Below are 19,338 nucleotides of genomic sequence, written 5' to 3' on the forward strand. Positions count from 1 at the left end.
TTCAGTGTTTTCTCTTCAATGCAATGACAGGAAAGTAGCCTGCAGAACTTGCCAAGTTGGTCAACCTGACAGCTATGTAAGCAGACACTTTTTCTTTTTTTGTGCGTCTCTTAATTGAAGCACAGTCTATGAACCAAAAAAACAAAAGAGAAAACATTGATTACTTAGCATTTTTCATGTTTTTCTTATATTATTTAGAGAGTAATTTTAGTAATTTTGGGTACAACCTTATCATTCGGTGAATAAAACAATTAAAGCCTTTGTAAAGTTTCAAACTATAGGGTAGGAGATGAGTCTGCCCTTAATATAATTTAATTTAATAATATAATAAAAAAATGGAATTAAGTTTTGGTGTTTACTGGTTTTATACTCTGCCCTTTGTAGAGTTGGCTTGGGAGGAGACGACACTGCCCCTTAATATAAATAATGAATTACGGGTAAGCTCATGCTTTAATTTCTCCTTTTCTCTCATTCTCTCAGTATCAATCTCTTCCCTCCCTCTTGAAAACATCAAATGCAAGTCAGTGGTGGAGTGGGAGCTTCCCAACGCTCGCGATAATTATCAGATTTTGTTATAATATTCTTGTTATCATCCCAACCTTAAAAACTTCATTCTCTTATTTATTGATTCCTCTCTTTATTTATTTATTTATTTATAGGAATTTTTTTTAACTTTTTACTTTCTTCATATGGAATTGGATGCCTCTGTCCTTTTAAAGTTGGGTTTTTAATGAGAATTTGATTGGCTTCAAAGTCTATGGCTTAATTTCTTGATGATGATCTCTAAATATTGGAGAATCTTAATTATAAAATTCAAGATCAAATCCCCACACAAATCATGCTTGAGCTTCGGATTTGCACCTAATTACGTGTGTGTGTGTGCGCATTTCAAGATTACGTGTGTGTGTGGCAACAGGAATGTTGTAGCCATAGTGACTGGAACAGTAGCCGGAGCAGTTTTCGTTGCCCTTCTAGTACTAGGTGCCAATGGCACCGCAGAGAAATGGTTGGCTCGGTGCCAAAGTCTCTGCGGATAAAGGTATTGGTATTTCTTTTGGGGTCATTATAGAAAGGGGGAAGAAAAAACTACCAAGCTCTCTGGCATCTCTACTTGGACTACCAGATTAATTACTCAATTCCCATTATACTTTTCTTCGAAGATTTAAAAATATTGTCTATGAATTGCTAACTCTTCAACAATTCCTGTCGACTAGAATTGCTCTGTTTAATATTCTCTTGAAGATGCTGAAAACAGAACATAACTTTTTCTATGAACTTCTGAGTATTCTCTTTGACATCCAAAATTGTGGTCTGACAGAGCTTAGAGGCCTAGATCTTCAAACAGGACTTTTCACACTAAGATGAAAGCTGCTACCAAGAACTTCGATGCGGAAAACAAAGTCGGCGAGGGTGGTTTCAGTTCTGTTTACAAGGTAACTGCATGTTTAATGGTTGCTGTCATTTGTCCTAACTACATTCTATAAGTTAGCCGTAGAAAATAGCTATGGAAATAGGTCAAATGTTCCCCATAAACCTTTTGGATTCTTTCTAGTTTTAGATGTAGTAAGGCAAATAAAGAAAGCAGTGCAAACTATTAATTGCAAGCCATAAGTTTGAGGTGGGAACTTTTAATTATTGTAGAATTTGAAATTGCAGGATGTGAGGAACTGAGATATTTGTCTGGTGAATTTCATGGCTTCACGTCTCTTCAGTTGTTGAGCATAGAGGGTTGTCCAAAGCTGACATCAATTCCAAGCGTACAACACTGCACAACTCTGGTGAAATTGGATATAGATGGCTGCCTTGAGTTGATCTCAATTCCTGGTGATTTTCAAGAATTGAAATATTCTTTGAAGATATTGTCGATGTATAATTTGAAATTGGAAGCTCTTCCGAGCGGACTACAATGTTGCGCATCTCTAGAGGAATTGTACATATGGGATTGCAGGGAGCTTATCCATATCAGTGATTTACAAGAATTGTCTTCGCTTCGAAGATTAGAGATTAGAGGTTGTGATAAGATCAGCAGTATTGAATGGCATGGTTTACGACAATTACCTTCTCTTGTTTATTTAGAAATCAGTGGGTGTCGGAGTTTGAGTCATTTCCCAGACGATGATTGCTTAGGCGGCCTCACCCAACTGAAGGAATTGGCCATTGGTGGTTTCTCAGAGGAGCTGGAGGCTTTTCCTGCAGGAGTTTTAAACTCATTCCAACACCTCAACTTGAGTGGATCCCTTGAAAGACTGGAGATATGTGGATGGGATAAACTGAAGAGCGTACAGCATCAACTCCAACACCTCACTGCCCTTGAGAGATTGGAAATATGTGATTTCAGGGGAGAGGGATTTGAGGAAGCTTTGCCAGATTGGTTGGCCAACCTTTCTTCTCTTCGATATCTTGGGATTGATAATTGTAAGAATCTTAAGTATCTGCCAAGCTTAACAGCCATTCAACGCCTCTCCAAACTGAAGGGATTGCGGATTTTAGGGGGATGTCCACATCTCTCAGAAAATTGTAGAAAGGAGAACGGCTCTGAGTGGCCCAAGATTTCTCATATCCCAACAATCGATATAGTATAGAGGGTACAAGTGTAAGTTGAGATTTTAGCTAAATTCTTGAAAATATAATAATAATTGGTTCCACTAATTTAATAATCGCATTCATTGAATATACTTACTGTACAGGTAAGTTGGGATTTTAATTTTTTATGAATAAAATAGTTTAATCAAACATTTTTATGAGTATTCTCTTTGACATCCAAAATTGTGGTCTGACAGAGCTTAGAGGCCTAGATCTGCAAACAGGACTTTTCACACTAAGACATATGAAAGCTACTACCAGGAACTTCGATGCGGAAAACAAAGTCGACAAAGTCGGCAAGGGTGATTTCAGTTCTGTTTACAAGGTAACTGCATGTTTAATGGTTCTGTCCTAACTACATTCTATAAGTTAGCCGTAGAAAATAGCTATGGAAATAGGTCATATGTTCCCCATAAACCTTTTGGATTCTTTCTAGTTTTAGATGTAGTAAGGCAAATAAAGAAAGCAGTGCAAACTATTAATTGCTAGCCATAAGTTTGAGGTGGGAACTTTTAATTATTGAACACAGCGTTCACTATCAGATGGAACTGTGTGATTGCAGTGATGCTGCTTTCCTCAAAGTCTAAGCAAGGAAACCGTGAAATTGGGAATGAGATAGGAATGATATCTGCACTGCAACATCCAAATCTTGTAAAGTTGTGTTGAAGGAAATCAATTGATGCTTGGGTACGAGTACATGCAGAACAATTGCCTGTCCCGTGCTCTATTTGGTGAGTTAATTTCTTCCTTCCATCAGAAGCATTTTGGAAAAAAGGTATTTTGTTTGGCTTTAAAAAAGTGAATGTCTTTTATCTTCTATAATTTACAGGGAAGGGTGTAAAGTTCTGATTGAAACTGGACTGGCCTATCAGGCAGAAAAATTGCCTGGGAGTAGCTAGAGGTTTGGATTACCTCCATGAAGAGTCAATAATAAAAATTGGGCATGGGGATATCAAAACAAGCAATGTGTTTCTTGATAAGGAACTCAATGCCAAAATTTCTGATTTTGGTTTGGCAAAGCTAAATGAAGATGGACAGTACCCACATCGGCACTCGGATTGCTGGAACCATGTAAGTTCTTCAATGAGAACATTTATATGTTTTTTAAACCAGGGCTGAAGATGACTATATTTTCAAGAATGAATCTTGGTATGTGATTTTGTGTCAACTGTCTTGCAGTCATATCTCCATTCTCCAATAGATGCCCCCAAAATGCATATCTTGTAAAATGTACCTTTTCCATGATCCTTGAAGTGGTAGGTCCAAAGCTTTGAACCTGCAACTTCTTAGTTGCAAATTTTTACCATTTTCTTTGTTTGTTTGTTTGTTTGTTTATCACCTTGTAGAATGATGGAAAAGGATCCATATAACTGAACCCAAATAGTTTGGGATCGAGGCTTGGTTGTTGTGTTGCTGTGTATGATCATTTCACCAGACAAAAGCCCTTGCATTTACAACCCTTGATCATTTATATTATCGTAATCAAATAATGGCTGTTTGAGAATGAAAACAAGTGAAAACCATGGATTGTGTAGCGAGTTTAACCACCTTTTTTTTTTCATTTGTCAGTGGTTATATGGCTCCTGAGTATGCAATGCGTGGCTACTAAACTAACAAAGAAAATGTTTGTAGCTTTGGAGTTGTTGCTTTGGAAATTGTAAGTGGTAAGATCAACAAAAACTACAGGCCAAAGGATGAGTTTGTTTACCTTCTTGACCGAGTAATCTTATACTGTCTAGCATTCTCGTTCATTCCTTGTTTGATGCTCATTGGAAAACATTTGATTGCAAAACATCACATTGTATCTGTAAGTGAACTGGCCATCCTCGTGTTTCTTGTCAATTTTGCATCATTGCATGTAGTGTTTCCTCAAATATTCAAACTATGCATCCTCATAATCTGTCTAAGACAGCCGTCTCGTTTCCTAATCTTTTTTGGTTCCTGCCCAACTTGTATCTGCATTTGTTGTTATACTCATTTTACAGTATTGAATACATTATAGCATCCTTATTTGGATTTATCTGGGATTCTACCAGGCCTATGTTTTGCAAGAGAGTGGAAGTCTTTCGGAGGTGGTAGATCCAGAATCGGGGTCAGAGTATTCTTCAGAGGAGGCTATGGTGATGCTAAATGTCGCTCTCTCAAGCACCAAAGCAAATTCTTGTGAATCTTGTTGCAGCTGATTAGCCTATATGATGTAGAACAGAGTTAAAGCTGCAAAGAGAAAGGGAGTGAATGACTCTGGCAGTACCTGATGGAACATAAAATGATGCTTATGCAAAGAGAAATTGGACATATACATTTGTCAAGCAGAATGTTTGGTGCATCCATTATTGATCATGTAGAAAGCATCAAATCCTTATTCGAAAAACATGGCCAAATCAATTTTTTTTGAAGCTTAATTATTGAGGACAGACACAAATCCTGTTTCATTTCAATTAATCAGTTGTAACGGATTCGGCATAATTATTGCTAAGATATTTCTTTTCTTTCCCATCAATCCTTGAGACTTCGTATCATTTTTGCCAAGCAATGACAGAAGAACATGGTGTTGTAAAGGATTCATTAAAAACAAAATTTTTAAATTTAATAAAATAATTAAATTGTCCTTGTATATATTATTTAGTCTCTTCCTTCTTACCTTCTCTCCTTTCTTTTCTCTCTTTCTCTCTCTCCATCCCTTCTTTCTCTCTGGACATTAACAATCATTTATGGAAAACTCAACATTATTTCTCCTAATTTTGCCAAAATTTGTCGAAAGTTTGGGACTTTGAAATTAAGTTGGTGTTTTGGTGAATTGAGATTTTGATTTTTACCAAAAATATACATTTCTGAATTAGAGACTTTGAAATTCAGCAAGTGAATGGCAAAGTGATACAATTCATACAAAAACGTCAACTATTTTGTATTGTATTTCTTTATTAACATTTGAGAATTCAATTTTTATGAAGTTATGTATATTTCAGTGACTAAATTGAAGTTTCCACGATATCTTTTATGCCCATATTTGCATCTTCTGATGAGCTAATTAACACATTAAAGAAAGAATATATAGTCCTGGAAATACTATACTGAGCATAGATTAATTAATCAACATCTGGTTTCGAAGAGATAGTATACAAGAAATCAATATCCCTGACGAATAAATCCTTGTAAGTGTGGATGTCATTTGTTATCTGGGCTTTGCCCTTTCCTAAATCAATGATTTTTGTTACTGTTAAAAAAAATAAAAATTAATGGTAGCTTGACATACTTATGGAATAGACTGAACCATATTCACCTAATCCTCAGAAAAAAATGTGTCGAATTGTCAAGAACAGCAGAATGTTCTGCCTTTTGTGATTTGTTTGAAATGACTTTTCACCTACTTGATTCTGCCACGAGATGGTTTAGCATATGTATTAGCTAATATTGTCCATGCTTCCTTTGATGTTTGTGCTTGAGCAATGAACGACATGATTGTGAGTGAAAGAGAACCAAGGATATCTGGCATTGAGAAGTAATTGATCCTGTCGGATCCACAGTGTGTGTGCTGTTCCTGGAATAGTTGTTGCTGGACAAGGATGTGATCCGTCAATGAATCCATTGAGATCATATCCTATGAAGAGAGTCTGGAATTGAAGTTCCAGGTTTTACATTGATGGTGATCAATGTGCATTGGAAGCTTGGAGGAAAAGAGAAGACAGAAAAAAAAAACGGTGAAATGAGAGAAGAATAAGATTAGAGCTCTGATACCATAACGAGTAAGATTGAGAAAAGCTTGTTTATTGTATTCATCAATCAGGTATGTATACAATAGAATAAAGCAGAGCTGACAGAATTGCCTAAACTTAAGCTAAAATAAAAAATACTTTAAAAACAACATCAACACAGAATTTACAGTAATGGTTCGTGGAAGATGCTGCCAACCAGCATCAATCAATCAGTTAGTATCTCATCATCTTCCAAAACACACTTCATTTCGTCTTTAAAATATTTCACAACTAATTTTGTTAAAGTTTTAATAGGAAAAAAAAAAAAAACAGTAGAAGAGAAGAGTTATAGAAGAAAGAAGAGTTAATCTTAGTGCTTCTTTAGACACAGTTTATTTTAAAACCAAATACCATGCCGACAGATATTTTAATACATCGCGAGATCCAGATATTTATCACAAGCTGATGAGCCCGCTTCTTTGCCAAAAGCAGGGAGTAAAAGCATAGTCAGGGTCTGTTAAACCAACTAGCTAGAATTCATGTGTTGAAATACAAAAAACTACAAGGAAAACGAGAGATCACACAGAGACTACATCTTCCAGTATCAATTCTGTTAGATTAAATGATAACAATCCTGTCACGACCCGAATCCCGGATCCATGACCGGCACATAGGCAAGGTTCCCCTCCAAGGTTCCATACCTATGCGAACCCAAACTTACACACAAACTTATCCTAACTCAATCAGAGTTCAACGCAACATTAACAACAAAATCAACTTCATAATATAATTGAATTGTCTTAATACAAGAGTTAATATAATTCATAGTTTTGGAGCACCAACTAGACATAAAGGAAAGGTACAAAGTACAACAAAAAAGCAGGTTCTGAAGGTCCAACAAAATGACCTGCTATCAAGCTATAAGCCTGAAAAGGATAAATAATGAGATGGTGAGTTCAACAACTCAGTGAGTAGATAACGTTCAATATACACACACGAGGTAATACAGCAATGAGAAATATATATACAACTGGCTTTAGGTTCTTATGGAAGTGTTCTCAAATTGGCCATAACAAGAAGATCATATGGTAAAACTCGTCAGAAAATCAAAATGCAATGAGCATGAGGCTCCGTACTGTGGGATGATCAGTCCACACAGGTTGGTGACTCCCCCGACCAACTAGGGTTCAGATACGATGTGCACAAAGACTAACACTACCCTGTTAGCATGGGTATTCTGACTGACATACCATAGGTTCATAATCATAATCAAACAGACGTATTCATATCTCAAGGCTCAACTCATGACATCAATCAAATGAGGAGCTATCAATTCAGAATTCAATTCAAAATATATACTGGTTCATATCAAGAATTCAGATTCAATAATTGATCATGCTTTATCAAAATAAGGATAATAATCAACATATATATATTATCAAGAAGCATGATTCAATTCATATTAACAAATCAAATATTTATACTATTTCTCATGCATATGGAAAGTTATCCACTCACCTGACTCAAAAGCAAACAGAAGCCAAGAGCAAATACTGAAGAAAATCCTACTGACGTCCTGCCGGTAGAATATCAGGATTATCTGAATACAAAGAAGGCATATTCAAGAATAACTCAAAGGAATATATCACCTATTTAATACACTTATCTAAGGGTATATTCCATAACCCTATATGTTTTTGAACTAACTAGTTATTTTTCCTAAAAACCCAACATTTAACGGTTTTCCCGAAATCTAATCCATAATAAAAACAACTAATAAAATTGATAATAATTTACTAAATGACCCTTAATTATTCATCAAACCAATCTGCAAAAGCTAGTATTACAGCTAGGGACTAATCTGTAATTTATCCTATTTTTAAGGGTCAAATTGCAACTTTTGTCTAATTGGAGGACCAAACTGAAATTTATCATAAATCCATGAATATACTGAAATTATGACCATAATTAGTCCTCATTTCTGTCCAGATCATATCATTATACTCCAAGGACCATTCTGGAATTTTACCAAATTTTTAGGGTCAAATTGTAATTTTTGTCAAATTGAAGGACTAAATTGAAAGTGTTAAATTCTCTTATCTATACAGTAATTCTGTCCATAATTCATATGTTATTCTGTTCAGAATCTCGGAATATGCTCCAGGGACCAATCTGCAAATTTTCCAAAGTTTGGGGACTAAACTGTAATTTTCCAAAATTGAGGGACCAAATTGAATTTTCATCATCTTCAACCTCCAACCCAGAATTTTTAACAGAAACCTACTGTTCTTGCCAAATTTCTAACTCAACATTCACCATTTACACAATTCATAACTCAAAATCATCACAATCTTCCATAATCAACTCATTAATCAATTACCCATAACAATCAACCTTATAACATTCAATTTAATTCATCAATTAAACCCAAAACACAAATTTTCAAAACCCTAACATTTATCAAAACCAAAATTAAAAGCTCAATAATACAAATTTATACATTTAACAACCTAAATCTTACCTTTTTACTTATTTCCTCCAACTCCTTTCTATTTCCTTTCTAAATTCCCTCTTTTCTCTTCTTCTTCTTCTTTCTCCCTTCTCCCTTCTCTCTCACGGTTTTTCACTCAAAATATTCAGATCCCTCTTTTGTTTTTTTTTTTCTTCTATTTATATATATTATGTTTATCTAATTACCACACTATCCCTCATTCATTTATACCCACACTTTAAGCCACCAAGGGCTTTATTGTATTTTCCTACTTATTAATTCAAAACATTACAATCTCCCCACCTTATAAAAGTTTCGTCCTCGAAACTTAATAGAAAGATTGAATACTTACCGAGATTATCGAAAAGATGAGGATACTCCTCACGCATCTTATCCTCGAGCTCCCATGTCGCTTCCTCACGTGAATGACCTTTCCATTGCACTTTCACTGAAGCTATATCTTTTGACCTAAGCTTCCTCACTTGTCGGTCGACTATAGCTTCTGGTTGCACCTCATAAACCATATCATCCCTCAATTCAATGGGATAAACCTCTAATACATGCGATGGATCTGACATATACTTCCTTAGCATTGAAACATGAAATACCGGATGAATAGCGGACAAGTTTGGTGGTAATGCTAACCTATAAGCAACTGCCCCAACTCTCTCCAGAATCTCATACGGTCCAATGAACCGAGGACTCAACTTGCCTTTCTTCCCAAACCTGAATACTCCTTTTATCGGTGATACTTTTAAGAACACACAGTCACCCACTGAAAACTCTAAGTCACGCCTTCTTTTATCTGCGTAACTCTTTTGTCTGCTCTGAGCTGTTTGAAGCTTATTTCTAATTACCTCTATCTTCTCTGAGGTAATCTGAATCAACTCTGGTCCCATTAGCCTCTTCTCACCAACCTCAAACCAACAAACCGGTGATCTACACTTCCGACCATACAAAGCCTCATAAGGTGCCATCTCTATGCTAGCCTGATAACTGTTGTTGTAAGCAAATTCCACTAATGGTAAGAACTTACTCCAACCAACTCCAAAATCCATAACACAAGCCCTTAACATATCCTCCAAGATCTGAATAGTCCTCTCAGATTGACCATCTGTCTGAGGGTGAAAAGCTGTACTCAACTGCACTTTAGTACCCATAGCTTCTTGGAATTTCACCCAAAACCGCGATGTAAACTGTGGACCTCTATCAGACACTATCGAGATTGGCACTCCATGCAACCGTACAATCTCACTAATAAATAATTCTGCCAACTTTGCATATCCATAAGTAATCCTAACTGGCAGAAAATGGGCTGATTTTGTCAACCTATCAACAATCACCCATATTGAATCATAACCCTCCTGACTCCTAGGCAATCCTGTCACAAAGTCCATTGTGATCCTTTCCCACTTCCATTCTGGAATCAACAATGGTTGCAACAATCCAGGAGGTTTCTGGTGTTCACCCTTTACCCTCTGACAGGTCAAACACCTAGAAACAAAATCTGCTACATCAGCCTTCATCCTATTCCACCAATAACACACCTTAAGGTCTTTATACATCTTGGTGGAACCTGGATGCATTGTGTAAACTGTCTGATGTGCCTCTACCATCAATTCTCTCCTCAGATCATCTACATCAGGTACACAAAGCCTATCCCTATATCTCAGCACATCATCATCACCTATCACAAAACCTGCAGCCTTACCCTGCTCAACCTCATTTCTAATCCTGAGTAGTGAATCATCTTTCTTCTGAGCTGCTTTTATCTTATCAAACAAATCTGACTTAACCTGAAAATGAGCAATCATTGCTCCAGCTTCACTAAGATCAAATCTGACTCCTTCATCCACCAACTCATGCAGCTCCCTAATCAGAGGTCTTCGTACCTCCTGAATATGAGCTAAGCTCCCTGATGATTTTCTACTCAAAGCATCGGCAACTACATTTGCCTTACCCGGGTGGTAATGTATGGTACAATCATAATCCTTCAGCAATTCCATCCATCTCCTCTGCCTCAGGTTTAGATCCCTCTGCTGAAAGATGTATTTCAAACTCTTGTGATCTGTGAAGATCTCACAAGTTTCACCATACAAGTAGTGCCTCCAAATCTTCAAGGCAAAAATTACAGCCGCCATCTCTAAATCATGTGTAGGATAGTTCTGTTCATGCTTCTTCAGCTGCCGTGAAGCATAGGCAATAACCTTGCCATGCTGCATTAGAACACATCCTAACCCCACTCTCGAAGCATCACAATACACTGTGTAACCACCAGAACCTGATGGTACTGCTAGAACAGGCGCTGTAGTCAATCTCTCTTTCAACTCCAAGAAACTTTTCTCACAAGCTTCAGACCACTGAAACTTAACATTTTTCTGCGTTAACTTAGTCAATGGTGCAGAAATCCGAGAAAAGTTCTCCACAAACCTCCGATAATAGCCGGCCAAACCTAAGAAACTTCTAATCTCTGTCGCCGAAGTAGGTCTAAGCCACTGCTTAACTGCCTCAATCTTTTGAGGATCAACCTCAATCCCATTCCTTGACACTACATGCCCAAGAAATGCTACACTCTCCAACCAAAACTCACTCTTTGAGAACTTGCCATACAGCTGATGGTCTCGCAGAGTTTGAAGCACCATTCTCAAGTGCTGCTCATGCTCCTCCCTAGACCTCGAATACACCAAAATATCATCAATAAAAACTATCACAAATCGATCAATAAACTGGCCAAACACTCTATTCATCAAATCCATAAAAGCTGCTGGTGCATTCGTCAACCCAAAAGACATCACTAAGAACTCATAATGACCATACCGAGTTCTAAAAGCTGTCTTCAAAATGTCTGCCTCCCTAATCCTCAACTGATGATACCCAGATCGAAGATCGATCTTAGAAAAGAATTGAGCTCCCTGCAACTGGTCAAACAAATCATCAATGCGAGGGAGTGGGTATCTATTTCGAACAGTCACCCGATTCAGTTGCCTATAATCTATACACAACCTCAATGACCCATCTTTCTTCTTCACAAACAACACTGGGGCTCCCCAAGGGGACACACTTGGTCGGATGAACTTTTTATCTAACAAATCCTGCAGTTGCTCCTTTAGCTCCCTTAATTCTGCTGGCGCCATTCTATATGGTGCCATTGATATCGGTTCAGTACCCGGAACCAAATCAATACAAAACTCAATTTCCCTATATGGAGGCAATCCAGGTAAGTCATCGGGAAAGACATCAATAAACTCCCTAACTATAGGGACTTGGTCTAATTGAGGAACTTCTTTCTCTATATCCACTATATATGCTAGGTAGCACTGTACCCCTTTTCTGGCCATTTTCCTCGAGATAGCCGACAACATAATTGATGGAGACCCAATCTTATCTCCTTGAAATACCAACCCAACTTCTTCATCTAGATCAAATATTATTTTCTTACCCCAACAATTTACCGAAGCCCTATGCTTTGCCAACCAATCCATTCCCAAAATCACATCAAAATCAACCATATCTAAGACATTTAAGTCTCCCATAAAAATCTTATCTCCAATCTCTATTTCACAATCCAGATACACATACTTCACTAATATTAATTCATCTAAGGGAGTGGAAACTGAAATTGGAGATTTTAACAAAGTTGGTTGTTTATCTAACCTCATGGCAAAATATGGGGAAACAAATGAATGGGTTGCACCCGTATCAAACAACACTTTTGCTTCAAAAGAGCAAACAGGAAGAATACCTGAAACAACTGTGTTGGATGCCTGAGCATCCTGCTGAGTCAAGGCAAAAACTCTAGCATGCCCCTGACCCTGCTGTATCTGACCTCTATCACCTGCACCCCGGCCTCTCTGACCACGGCCACCAAAACCTCTACCCCCATGAGCCACAGACTGGCTCGTCGATGGTGCCTGAATAGGATGTTGGACTGAAGCAGATAACCCCGAAGCTGACAACTGTCTCCTCGGGCACTCTCTGATCTTATGACCTATCTGGCCACAACTAAAACAAGCCCCGGTCCTTCTGTAGCACTCTGCACTAGTATGACTTCCTCCACAGTGCTGACATGAAGAACTATCACTAGGTGTAATAAATGAACTACGAGGTGCAGTCTGAACTAAACTCTGAGTACCACTACTGCCACTTTGACCGCCTGAGCCACTAACTGACAGTCTCTGTCTAAACCTCCTCTGAACCCATGAGCCCTGACGGCCGCTTCGTCCCCTAGACGAACCTGCACTTAATCCCTGTTGCCTAAAAGACTGACCCTCTTCTCTAGGCCTCTTAGACTGGCCTGCAGTCATGTCCTCTAATTCTCGCGCCTCTATCAACCTGGCGCTATCAACAGCTGAGGAGTATGATGGAAACACCTGTGACACCATCACCATATACATAGAGGATTTGAGTCCTCTAATAAACCTCTTCACCCTCCACTCCTCAGTGGGTAGAAGATGTTCTGCATACCTAGACAGCTGAGTGAACTTCAGATCATACTCATCCACTGTCATGCTCCCCTGAGATAGCCTCTCAAACTCATAAAGTCGAGCATCCCTGACGCTCTGAGGGAGAAACCTGTCTAAGAACATGGAGCTAAACTCCTTCCATGTCCACTGAGCCTCTACTGGTCTTGCTCTTTTCCTAGACTCAAACCAAGAGATTGCCACATCTCCTTCCAACCTGAACGATGCCAAACTCACAGCTCGGTGGTCTGTACATCCCAAAGCTTCACACCGTCGCCAAATATCATCTAAGAACCTCTGAGGATCCTCTGAACTATCCATCCCAGTAAAAATAGGAGGTGCCAACTTCATGAAGTCATTCAACGGCACATTAACTCCCTGAACAGTGTGGGATGTCGAGGGTACATCTCTATCCCTCCTTCTATCTCTCTCCATAGAAAACTCTATCCAGGTCCGCACAACCTGGCTAAGTTGCTGAAACTCTGTAACAGGTTCAGGGTCAGCTACCCCCACACCTGTTTCATCAACAATATCTTCCTCTTCTATCTCCTGAGGCTCTTCCTCCACTGGTGGAGGTACCTCCTCTACATGTTGAGGCACGGGTGCACCGCGCCTCCTTCTCTGCCTTGCAGTTCTCAACCGCCCAATAGGGACATTATCCTGATCATCCTCTACTCTAACAGTATCAGCTATTCGTCTATTCCTCGGCATTTCCTAAAATAAAAGTGAGAGCACTCAAGTCATGCTAGAACAATAGCATGATAATTACCACAGAATTATAGGAAAGCATATCTATCACAAGGAAGAAGACATGCTTAATGAGAATTCAGAATTTCAAAGACAACAAACAAGACAACACGGATCCTAATGCTCCACTTATTACGAATTTAATTATATTATTGTTTTTTTTAACCTAAAGCTCTGATACCAAGTTTGTCACGACCCGAATCCCGGATCCATGACCGGCACATAGGCAAGGTTCCCCTCCAAGGTTCCATACCTATGCGAACCCAAACTTACACACAAACTTATCCTAACTCAATCAGAGTTCAACGCAACATTAACAACAAAATCAACTTCATAATATAATTGAATTGTCTTAATACAAGAGTTAATATAATTCATAGTTTTGGAGCACCAACTAGACATAAAGGAAAGGTACAAAGTACAACAAAAAAGCAGGTTCTGAAGGTCCAACAAAATGACCTGCTATCAAGCTATAAGCCTGAAAAGGATAAATAATGAGATGGTGAGTTCAACAACTCAGTGAGTAGATAACGTTCAATATACACACACGAGGTAATACAGCAATGAGAAATATATATACAACTGGCTTTAGGTTCTTATGGAAGTGTTCTCAAATTGGCCATAACAAGAAGATCATATGGTAAAACTCGTCAGAAAATCAAAATGCAATGAGCATGAGGCTCCGTACTGTGGGATGATCAGTCCACACAGGTTGGTGACTCCCCCGACCAACTAGGGTTCAGATACGATGTGCACAAAGACTAACACTACCCTGTTAGCATGGGTATTCTGACTGACATACCATAGGTTCATAATCATAATCAAACAGACGTATTCATATCTCAAGGCTCAACTCATGACATCAATCAAATGAGGAGCTATCAATTCAGAATTCAATTCAAAATATATACTGGTTCATATCAAGAATTCAGATTCAATAATTGATCATGCTTTATCAAAATAAGGATAATAATCAACATATATATATTATCAAGAAGCATGATTCAATTCATATTAACAAATCAAATATTTATACTATTTCTCATGCATATGGAAAGTTATCCACTCACCTGACTCAAAAGCAAACAGAAGCCAAGAGCAAATACTGAAGAAAATCCTACTGACGTCCTGCCGGTAGAATATCAGGATTATCTGAATACAAAGAAGGCATATTCAAGAATAACTCAAAGGAATATATCACCTATTTAATACACTTATCTAAGGGTATATTCCATAACCCTATATGTTTTTGAACTAACTAGTTATTTTTCCTAAAAACCCAACATTTAACGGTTTTCCCGAAATCTAATCCATAATAAAAACAACTAATAAAATTGATAATAATTTACTAAATGACCCTTAATTATTCATCAAACCAATCTGCAAAAGCTAGTATTACAGCTAGGGACTAATCTGTAATTTATCCTATTTTTAAGGGTCAAATTGCAACTTTTGTCTAATTGGAGGACCAAACTGAAATTTATCATAAATCCATGAATATACTGAAATTATGACCATAATTAGTCCTCATTTCTGTCCAGATCATATCATTATACTCCAAGGACCATTCTGGAATTTTACCAAATTTTTAGGGTCAAATTGTAATTTTTGTCAAATTGAAGGACTAAATTGAAAGTGTTAAATTCTCTTATCTATACAGTAATTCTGTCCATAATTCATATGTTATTCTGTTCAGAATCTCGGAATATGCTCCAGGGACCAATCTGCAAATTTTCCAAAGTTTGGGGACTAAACTGTAATTTTCCAAAATTGAGGGACCAAATTGAATTTTCATCATCTTCAACCTCCAACCCAGAATTTTTAACAGAAACCTACTGTTCTTGCCAAATTTCTAACTCAACATTCACCATTTACACAATTCATAACTCAAAATCATCACAATCTTCCATAATCAACTCATTAATCAATTACCCATAACAATCAACCTTATAACATTCAATTTAATTCATCAATTAAACCCAAAACACAAATTTTCAAAACCCTAACATTTATCAAAACCAAAATTAAAAGCTCAATAATACAAATTTATACATTTAACAACCTAAATCTTACCTTTTTACTTATTTCCTCCAACTCCTTTCTATTTCCTTTCTAAATTCCCTCTTTTCTCTTCTTCTTCTTCTTTCTCCCTTCTCCCTTCTCTCTCACGGTTTTTCACTCAAAATATTCAGATCCCTCTTTTGTTTTTTTTTTTCTTCTATTTATATATATTATGTTTATCTAATTACCACACTATCCCTCATTCATTTATACCCACACTTTAAGCCACCAAGGGCTTTATTGTATTTTCCTACTTATTAATTCAAAACATTACAAATCCCATAACGCATGTCTACAGAATCACTGCTTTAATTTTCCAATAATCTCAAACTACGAAACCATAAAAAAAATGTTGAATGACCGGTTAAGATTTAAAGATTTCATCCTATGTGTATCTCCGTGGAGCAAGTGCAAAAGCCAAACGGATCTGCAAGTTACAGTGCGCCAGAACGTCAGAGCCCTCTCAAACAAGGAAGGAGATAGTTTTATCCATGCTAGCTGCAGACCCCAGTACTGAAGTATGTTATTTCTGGCCAAGTGATTTTCTTTGGAGTTTCTATCTTCATTAATTCATTAGACTCGAGGATTTAAAGCAGTGCAACGTGAACTCGTTGAATAGTTAGTGTGAATAAATAAAGTGCAGCATCACTGTCATGAAGGGATGCATACATATCTCAGGAATTAACAATGGTGGAGGGATAGCTTTTAATTGCCACTGATTTCTTGACAAAACGCACCGTACTAAGCTGTCGTTAAGCCGCTACTAATGCGCACCGTTTCAATAAATTGTAATTCTCATTACTGGGAAGGGTGTCAAGTCAGCACCGTCTTCTGCTCTGCCTAAATATACCGGCAGTTGCAACAGAATGGGCATGCAAAAAATGAATGAGAACTGCTGTGGATTCCCTCTCCTCTCCCCGTCTTTCTCTCGCTCCCTCTCTCTCCTTCTCTGTCTTCAACACATATTGGAGGATTCTTAATCGGGTCTTTAAATCGTTTTATTTCTTAAATAAATCAAAGAATTTAAGTTAATCTCTTTTCTTTTTTCTTTTTTGTTAAAAAAAATGTACCAAAGTATTTGAGCAACCAAAACAAAATTATTGTGTCACGATCTAATTCTCAGAAGACTAAAAAAGAACGTATAATATTTTAAACTTATTTTCTTTATCTCTCTTCTCTTTTATTTATCTTTCCCTCTTTCCTCTTCTTCATCTTCTTTCCCTTTTCTTTTCTCTTGCCGGTTCTCACTCTCAAATTTCAAATCCCTCTTTCTTTTTTTCTTTTATTCATACTTAATAAGGTTTTATTCAATTACCACATTAATACTCTTTATTCATTCATATATACTTTTAAAACCAATTCAAAGGCTTTGTTGCCTTTTTTTTCTATTCCCTTTTGCTGCAAGTCAGTTTTCTAGAGGATGATCAAAATACCATGGGAGGGGAGAAGAAGTTTGAAAGAGTGAGGAAGAACAGGTCATACGTTCAGCATGGAGTTGTTTCCTACACACTGATTGAGAGGGAGAGAATTTAGGAAAAGATACTGAATTCTGTTATATCAAAAGTTGCCATGTTTCTGTTACATCCTTAGATATTTATCATAAACCCAATTGTTCCCTTAATTCTATATTTCCCCTAGCCATTACACGTGGCTTGATTATTTCATTTAAGCTATCCGGGCTGCATGAAATGCAACCGTTTAACTAATGCTTTAAATTCTTTACCGCTTCCTTCTAACGCTGTCGTTTTATGCTTGATTTGAATTAAATCCCTCTTCCTTTGCGCTAGCCCTCATCTTCTTTGGTTCCAGTCGTGACAATGCCCCCTCCATGACCACCACCTTGTCCTCAAGGTGAAACTCAGGAAATCGAAAGCAGAACTCATCAGCATTTTCCCAGGTGGCTTCTGTCAAAGGTAGGTCCTTCCATAAAACTAAAAATTGAGTAATCGCTGTATTGCTTTGTTTAATCATTCTTCTCTTGATGATTTGTAGAGGCTGCAACGGGGATCGATGCTGAGGATTGGGAAGATCGGAGTGGACGGCATGATGGCCCACGTGTTTCTTGAGCTGGGAGACGTGGAAGACGGGGTGAACCGCCGCTGTAGCAGGTAACTGTAATTCATATGCTACGGTGCCAATTTTCTTAATAACTGTATAGGGACCATAATATTTGGCTGATAGCTTATGGGAAACTCTCTTGTGAACGGAGTGTTGTCTGTAAGGTTGTAGTTTGACATACACTGAATCCCCCACCGAAAAACTTCGTTCGCTTCTTTTCTTGTTGGCTTGCTGGGTCATTCTGTGTTGAGATTGTAGGAGATTACGTTTGATTTCTTTGAACATTTCCTCTCGTTGCGTGAGGTAGTGATCCACAGCCTCAACGGGGGAGTCCTTATGAGTGTAGGGAATGTGAATTGGTGGTACCATGCCATAGAGTATCTCGTAAGGTGTCTTCTTTGTCGAAGTGTGGTAGTTGGTGTTGTACCACCACTCGCAAGCACTCAACCATTTTCCCCATAAGGTTGGGGCAGTCCCTGTCATGCATCGGAGGTACCCTTCGATACACTTGTTAACCACCTCTGTCTGGCCATCCGATTGGGGATGATAGGCGGTGGAGTAGTGCAGATTGACTCCCTGGTGTTTGAACAATTCCTTCCAAAATTGACTGAGAAAAATGTTGTCTCTGTCGCTTACTATAGTGGCTGGCATTCCATGGAGTTTGTAGACATGCTCCATGAAGACCTTAGCTACAGTGGGGGCAGAGTAGGGGTGGGAGAGAGCCATGAGATATGCATATTTTCTAAACCGATCGACTACTACCAGGATGACTTCCTTCCCTTCAGATTTGGGTAGGCCTTCAATGAAGTCCATGCTGATGTCAATGAAGGGGGCAATAGGGATGGGTAGAGGTTGTAAAAGTCCTGGAAGCTTTACATTCTCGGTCTTGTTTTGTTGGCAAATGGAACATTCACGGACATATTGCCTTACCAATTTCTGTAACTTTCTCCAGTAGAATACCTGCCCCAGTCTCTTTGCCGTGACCGTGGCTCCTGAATGTCCTCCAGCTGCAGAGTCATGGTAAAAGCTGGTGAGCTTAGTTTGTAGTTGTGAGTCTCGACCCACCACTACCTTCCCTTTTCGAAGGAGAGTGTTATTGACCCATGCATAGGCAGGATGCGAGTTGGCATCCTTTCTCACTTCCTTAATGACTCTCTGTAAGTTTGGATCAGCTGCCCAGGTCTGTCTGATTTCCTCCATGATGTTGGTGGAGATGGAGGATAGGGTTAAGGCACTCAATTCTGTG

General features: G+C 38.1%; 2 protein-coding genes and 1 long non-coding RNA gene across 8 annotated transcripts in view; 2 read left to right on the plus strand and 1 right to left on the minus strand.

Annotated features, from left to right (window-relative positions):
- The window catches only part of LOC18110954 (uncharacterized), a 34,050-nt gene extending 28,967 nt beyond the window's left edge, over nucleotides 1-5,083 (plus strand). The window contains exons 6-8 of one of the 3 annotated variants that reach the window (XR_008058137.1): nucleotides 3,485-3,654; nucleotides 4,153-4,303; nucleotides 4,620-5,083. The gene's annotated coding sequence lies outside the window, so the exon portion shown is untranslated. The remainder of the gene's footprint in view (nucleotides 1-3,484; nucleotides 3,655-4,152; nucleotides 4,304-4,619) is intronic. The other 2 variants (XR_008058138.1, XR_008058136.1) reach the window with 2 other exon arrangements.
- Nucleotides 1-19,338, plus strand: part of LOC112325466 (probable disease resistance protein At4g27220) — a 210,283-nt gene that overhangs the window by 81,885 nt on the left and 109,060 nt on the right. The window lies entirely within an intron of this gene.
- The window catches only part of LOC127904738 (uncharacterized), a 131,325-nt gene that overhangs the window by 3,560 nt on the left and 108,427 nt on the right, over nucleotides 1-19,338 (minus strand). The gene's annotated exons all lie outside the window — the stretch shown is intronic.

Source organism: Populus trichocarpa, chromosome 18 (genome assembly GCF_000002775.5).
Source record: "Populus trichocarpa isolate Nisqually-1 chromosome 18, P.trichocarpa_v4.1, whole genome shotgun sequence".
Lineage (NCBI taxonomy): Eukaryota > Viridiplantae > Streptophyta > Magnoliopsida > Malpighiales > Salicaceae > Populus > Populus trichocarpa.